Raw genomic sequence first — 7,176 nt, 5'->3', positions numbered from 1 at the left:
GTAAAATAGCTGTGGTATTGCCTGTTACCAGTGCAGCATGTGAGAGGAGTTTTTCAGCTCTTAAACTGATCAAGAATCACCTGCGTTCTACCATGACTGAGAACAGACTAGCAAGTATAGCAATTCTCAGTATTGAGTCTAAACGTGCGAAAGATTTAAATTTGGATGAGTTTGTGAAGAGATTTGCTGCACAGCATAGCAATCGTCGCATACAGCTTCTGTAGCAATCAGATGATATATGTAACGGAGTCAAAAAACATTCTAATCTGCTTTGTATTTTTTTGGTTGCATTTACAATGTGAAATTTCATCAATAACTGATAATGTAAATACTTGTATATATTTTGTGACTTTAACACACACAGAAATTGTTCTCACAAACCTGTCTAACCTATTCTGTACACATGCACTCACAAAACACTTTGGCAGGCAGGCCTTTGAGGGAGGGCTTTGCTTCTAGGATAATGCTGGAATTTTGTAAAGTGCTGGGAAGTCCTCAAATTTCTAAATCATTCCTATGGCTTGATTTTGCTTTCAAAGTGCCTCAGATTGATTAGATTGAATTAACAATGTTCAACATTTTTGACCCGGGGGATATGCCCCGGATACCCCCCCAGAAGGCTTGCTTGGGATGAGCAACATTTCTGCTGCTACAATAATCCCAAGGGAAACACTGTTTTAATGTACTAAAAAGTGGAATGCTCATGTATGTAGACCAAATATTGAATTTATCACACTTGGGTGTTGAAAAAACTGTTGTATATGGGTGCATATAAAGTACAAAGTAAGGTGGGCTTCCTAAAAAAATTGCCACCCTACAATATATGCCTGCCACCCCTCTGCCACCCCATGTATAAATCTCTAGAATCGCCACTGCATGCTCGAGCCAGCTGCTGCCCCCCCCGCCGAGACCAAAATGACTACGCCTATTTCCAGTGGGGAAAAGTGTGACAGGCCATTTCTAGTCGTGTGCTACATGTGTTAAGGGAAACTAAAGACCACGATTCTCCAGAAAATATCTGGATTTTTTTATCACCAAGAACATTTTATATTGACAGTGTGCAGTATTTGGTATTTTACGACCTACGCCTTGCATAGAGATCATCTTTCAAACTACTTCGGCTTGCATTCATGAAGTTTTAGAACCATGTTTGAGAACTGCAGGGGCCTCCAGATGACGAAAAGGGTCCTAATATATCCAGAGTTCAGTTTGTCAGTTTTGGTGCAACAGGACTCTGCAGAAGAGGACAACCTTCCTATATAGATATGTTGGGCTCATTCTAAGTACAAAAACACACAATGACTATTTTTAATGAATTAATTTTACATTCAATTTTAGTTATGGATATTAACTTCCATTTCTGCAGGAAGAACACCATAAATACTAGTCAGAGAAACACTGATTTCTAACATAAAACGTATTCAGAGTTTTTAGCGGTTACAATTTTCAAAAAAAAGAAGAGGAGACCTCGTTGGAACATATGGTTCCCAGTAATATTGTCTTGAACAATAAACAGTGAAGTTTAACTTAAATAAGTTGACTGCAATGAACTCCCATGACCCCACACCTCTTCACCCTGGAGGTATTTTGTCTGTCATTGCTTTTGATTGAGAGATCTCTAGTGCATTATTTCCCAGCCTTGGGGTCAAACCCTCCTTCGGGGTCACTAAGGCTGCACAGCTCTCTTGAATATTAACACATGAAATATCTATTTGATTCAGGAGTCGTCACTTCAATAAAGTTAGAAAAGGGATTCCTTAAGAAAAATGTTTGGAACCGCTGCTCTCGTGGCAGAAAATGACCTACATTGATGTGAGCTTGAGTACAAGTAATGATACCACACTATGCAAATAGAAATAGCCGATAAATGCAGTGAAGTAAAATGTACAGTATTTTTTAAGTAATATGTACAAGAGTAGCATGAAAAGGAAACATTTTAATAAATGTACTCAGTTAATGTTTTGCTTTTGTTTTCAGTTTGTAATTAAGAGAAGTTATATAAGCTATTGTCTTTGAAAAGGAGTGGGTTCACAAGGACGTCGAGTTAAGTTTGTTCGGGTTCCTCTTCTACTCAGTAAAAGGAAAACATATTAAAACAAATAAAAACAATATTATTTTAATTATGTATCGTAAAAATACAATGGAAACAATTATTTCAGAATCCCCACAATATAACATTTATTGATTTATTGTAGCATTGATATGATTTTACAGAAACATTTTTACATTTTTGATACAAAGTCAACGTGAAAAATTGGGAAATGTCTGTGATTAACTTGTGTTTGGAAATAAAACTGTAATTCTAACTTCTATCAAAGTTAGACATTAAGACTCAAAGAAGCAGTCTTTACATTGCTTTAAACTTAAGGTGCATCAATATGGTTACAACATTTTAGACTTCATGTCTCATTCATGTCCTAAATTGTCCTAACACATATATGTCTGAGAATATTCATACTTCAGCAGCTGTAGTTCATCGTCATCAGTCTATACATTTAATGAGAATTGAACAAATAATTAATGTAACAAGTTTATAGTGGAAGACTTATTATTATTTATTTATTGTTTTTTATATGTTTATTTAAGTTGAAAACGACAAATAAATTAAGCGTAACTTTCCTTTCAATACATTCTGAGTTTTGCCAAGTATTCTTAGTAAGTCTTCTGGGATTCAGCTGTCGTGAATTTCTACAACATTAATAAAACAACTACAGTGGGGTCCCAAAGTGTGACTTCCAAAAAGTGTGCATGTATGACAGTGAGGTATATTTTAATATCTTGTTTACAGGAAACTACACTGACCCCCCCAGACCCCCCCAATAAAGCAAAACTGCACGTTTCAGAGTGGCCTTTTATTGTGGCCAGCCTAAGGCACATCTGTGCAATAATCATGCTGTCTAATCAGCATCTTGATATGCCACACCTGTGAGGTGGGATGGATTATCTCGGCAAAGGAGAAGTGCTCACTATCACAGATGTTTTCAGATTTGTGAACAATATTTGAGAGAAATGGTTATTTTGTGTATATAGAAAATGTTTTAGATCTTTGAGTTCATCTCATGAAAAATGGGAGCAAAAACAAAAGTGTTGCATTTATATTTTTGTTCAGTGTAATTGAAGACATCTTTTCAAACAATACATTTCCTGTGGGCAAGTGGAGGGTCCAGAAATACTTACCAGAATTTCTTATTAATAATGATAACTTACACAGACACGATGAACTCTGGGAATGTAATTATACTTTAGAGTATTTAAACATAATTCATGAGATTTGTTTTCTTTGAGCCTGGTATGTCTAATTAATCAAAGTAATACAGCTCCCATGAGCCTTAGCAGCCGTTGCTATGGAGAAGAAGCCAGAACATCAAACTTACTTACACAGCTTTTTTGTTGCAATGAGGGTAAAAAAATCGAAGTTTTCAAAATACCTGAAATAAGGGAAGCTATTTAAATTGCTGAATGTAACAATCATGTGCTAAAAGTCTCAATCTGTTATCAAGTAACAACTACCATTTTGATATCAGTTTAAAATGTTGAAAGCTTGACTAACATTAACACTGCTACCAGATGTGCTACTAGTACAGAACAATCATCAATTGGTCACAAACAAAGCTAATTTACCCGTGATTTGTCCGTCTAAAATTGCCATTAGTGTCAGAATGTGGGGAAGATATGATAAAAAAATGGGTCCAATAATTACTTTGGCAACAATAGAGTGAAAGAATCATAACAAATCTGTGTTCATGTTCACTTCCCCCATTAGAGTTAATGGACTACTTGACACAGATACAGGAAATTAACTCTCAGTGCACAATTTCCTTTCAAAACTGCCTCTGGTAAAAAATAAGCTACTCTTTAACCTTTTGACTCTATTTTCTGTGATGAAAATAAATAGGACTTGACTTCAGTCTCACTTTCATTTAAACTTGGCAGAAACCACCTAAAGAGCAGAGCAATAATCCAGCAAGTACTTAGGCAGCTGAAACGGTATCAATCGTAAATCTGTTGTATCGTTTAACGAATATATGTACAATCTGCACAATTAATGTGTTTAATGTGATGAATAGTGAGTGAATACCAACAAATGAAACACATCATTCAGTGAAATTTGATGGGTGGGTGTTACACAGTAAATCAAAAATGCAGACTGAACTGTGAAGAAGTTTGTTTCTTGGTTTATAACAGACTATGCTTATGGTCCCCAGTGAATTCTCATGTGATAATGATATGCAGATGAATAAACGTAACAGCATAAAAATATAGAACATAAAGCCAAAAGAGCCAGAAAATAAAAAGGCAAACCATTTCAAACATATGTGTGTAAATATATAAAAACTATCAAATAATAAAAAGGCAACATTTACCTTACACTAATTCTGTATAAAGGCTTTCTGCATTGTCTGATATTATCAGCTGCCACTACCTGTGGAGCTGGAGATTTAAAACAATGTTTTTCAGGTGGTGAAATTCCCTAAAAATGTGTGGCAACAGTGCATGTTAGTGGGCAGTGATAATCAAGATTGGCATCTCTTGATCCTCTGTCTATGGCATACTGAAACATGAAAATGATGACGTAATCAGACACATTATTAGATCGCTTTAACTGAAAATACCTTATTTAAAACTCAGTCTTTTCAATATTGTCATTTATGATGTAGGCCTACAGTAGAGACATTTTACAGTAAAACAAGACTTGGTGCTTATTGTGCAGGAAACTGCTGGAAGTGTTCCGAATGTATTGCTCATCAGCGTTTCTTTAAAATGCTTAGCTCGTGAAAACAAAATATCACTTTTAAAACATTGTCAAATATGTTCAGTTCTCACATTTGCATCTCCATCTCAGCTCCACCACCTGCTTTGTATTCATTGGCAGCGGATGTGAGATTGTTGTCTGGGTTCAAGGGGCATTGCTCGGGTTGCTTTGCTGTGCTGTGCGTCTTGATTTCAGGGTGGCAAAGCTGCCTTAGGTTCTGTAGAGACAATCAAAAGTCCACATAAGATAACATGTTAACGTGTGCTGTAGGTTTCCCCGATACGAGTCAGAAGAAACATGTGCAGGAAAGATGGGAATCATAACACAAACAGCCTTACATGCTTCTTCCTATGTAATAAAGTATTGCCTCATTCATCTGTTACACATTGTTAAAAATGATAACAGTTTCACAAATGGTGTGAAATATTTCTTGAACTGGATGCCCAAAGTTTTTCACAGGCTTGCTCCTTTTGCCCCTTAAAGCTCCCCTATTATGCTATATTTGAACAGTATATTATAGGACCATATCTATACAAAACATGTCTCTGAATTGTTTGCTCAAAATACCAAACAGATCACCTATTGTAGCCATGCCTCATACCCCTCTATTTCAGCCCTGTTATAGAAGTGCTGATTCTGGGTCTGGCCCTTTAAATGTAATCGAGCTGCAGTGGCCAAGCGTCCGCATGTAAGTGGTGAGCTCAGTGAAGAGAAGGCTTTCTACCAGTAATTATTATTATATATTTTTTTGACACAACCTCACTCATCATACATCGTTTTAAATGAAACTCACTCTCCGCCGCAATAACTAACTCACCTTTTCTATAGGGTCAAATTAATATATTTTCTAAACCGTCTCTGTGAAAAAATTGATTGTTAAAAGTGACAAATTAGGCCAGCAACCACAAGGAACAGTGACGGCCTGAGGATGTTGTTGAGCTAGCAAAGAAGCTCTTTGCAAAGAAAAGGGCAAGGAAGAAACACTTCTAAAAAGGTAAGATCCATTGATTTGAGGGATTGTCTTACAAACACACATTCTCTCTCTATTGCACGCGCACGCACGCACACACACACACACACACACACTAATATCTTCTATCACATATACTGATCACTTAGTTGAGCAACCACATACTTTCAATTCATGTTTTACTTTTGTAATTCTCGATGTTGGTGACAAATAGAACTCCCCGTGTACTTGTACAGCCAGCCAGTCATATTTTGGCATTTGAAGTGGGGTGCTGCTCTGAGGTTTTGAGTGATATTACCTAGGTCTTCTTGAGCCATACACTGTCTTGAGATCTTATCCATTGTATCCTTGTCTTGTGATTTTTTACTGAAAGGGCAAAAGGCTAGACCTACTTTAGTTGAACTATGTAGCTGCATCCCTGCTTTTGACAAATAGTTGTGCGATTGACATGCCAGATTGAAGGAAAATGTAAAACATTGGTCATGTTGGGTAGGCGTGTTGTTACGTGTTGGTACGTGGGTTGAGGGGTCCTGAGCTCTCAGTGCCCAGGTGCTCGTGGAGGTACTAATCCGGCCTTGCCGTGATTAAACGCCATATTATGTTCCGAACCACATCAAGCATTATTTCTGAAATAACGCTTTCTCTCTCGCGGGTTTACCACAAGGACAGTTCTTTATTCAGCGTTTACCGCTAGAACAGTGCCATTGTATGTATTATATACAAAACAACTGTACTCTAACGGCCCGTCCACACAGCGGCGTGCGTTGTCGCTTGCCGACGGGCGTGTCTGAAACTCGACCAACAACCAATCACATAAATCTCCCGCCCCTGACACACAAGCAGCGGTTTGATTGGCTAGAGCTTGTACTGGCATATGATTCGATTGGCAGACGCTTCTGCCGAGGCGTCAAAAGTTGAACATTGCTCAACTTTTGCAGCGAGCCATGCCAGCAACGCTCCGCGTCGCTTCCCACACTGCAGTTGGGCGAAAAGTGACGTCACCCCATTCAAAGTGAATGGTGAAGCGTCAACGCACGCCGCTGTGTGGACGGGACGTCACTCTCGTAGACATCCTGCTGAATACACAGACACACAGCTGCGGGAGGGGATTCAGCTAGCCGACTGTATATGGGGTCGAGGGCGGGGCGTTTAATGTAAAGCCAGCCAACGTTTTAGTAATGATGTCAAGTTCTCAGCAAGACTGGATCAGCTCCGTTGCACCCCCGTTTTTAGAGATGTGGGTGAGGAGGAAAAGAGAGAAGATTGTATTTTCTGACACTTTGTGAGTCTCGTTACACACCGGGGACGTCTATTTATGTATAAAAGACATCAAAAAGTGCATAGATTTAATTTGTTAGCGCTTTTAAAGGTGCTCAAAGACGCTTTACAGATATAGTGAAGAGAAAAGAAAAGAAAGGAACAACAAATAAATATATAGTTAAAGTTAAAGTCA

General features: G+C 38.0%; 1 long non-coding RNA gene across 1 annotated transcript; it reads right to left on the bottom strand.

Moving 5' to 3' along the window:
- Positions 1-4,155: 4,155 nt before the first annotated feature.
- On the bottom strand, positions 4,156-5,301 carry LOC104959117 (uncharacterized). The gene is made up of 2 exons (XR_799829.1): positions 4,825-5,301; positions 4,156-4,552 (listed from the first exon to the last, which is right to left on the bottom strand). It is a non-coding gene; the product is annotated as an uncharacterized lncRNA (long non-coding RNA).
- Between the last annotated feature and the right edge of the window lie 1,875 nt (positions 5,302-7,176).

Source organism: Notothenia coriiceps, unplaced genomic scaffold, assembly GCF_000735185.1.
Source record: "Notothenia coriiceps isolate Sejong01 unplaced genomic scaffold, NC01 NC01_scaffold00029943, whole genome shotgun sequence".
Classification (NCBI taxonomy): Eukaryota; Metazoa; Chordata; class Actinopteri; order Perciformes; family Nototheniidae; genus Notothenia; species Notothenia coriiceps.
Note: the sequence above shows the minus strand (reverse complement) of the source record. Positions and strands in the feature narration are given on the sequence as shown.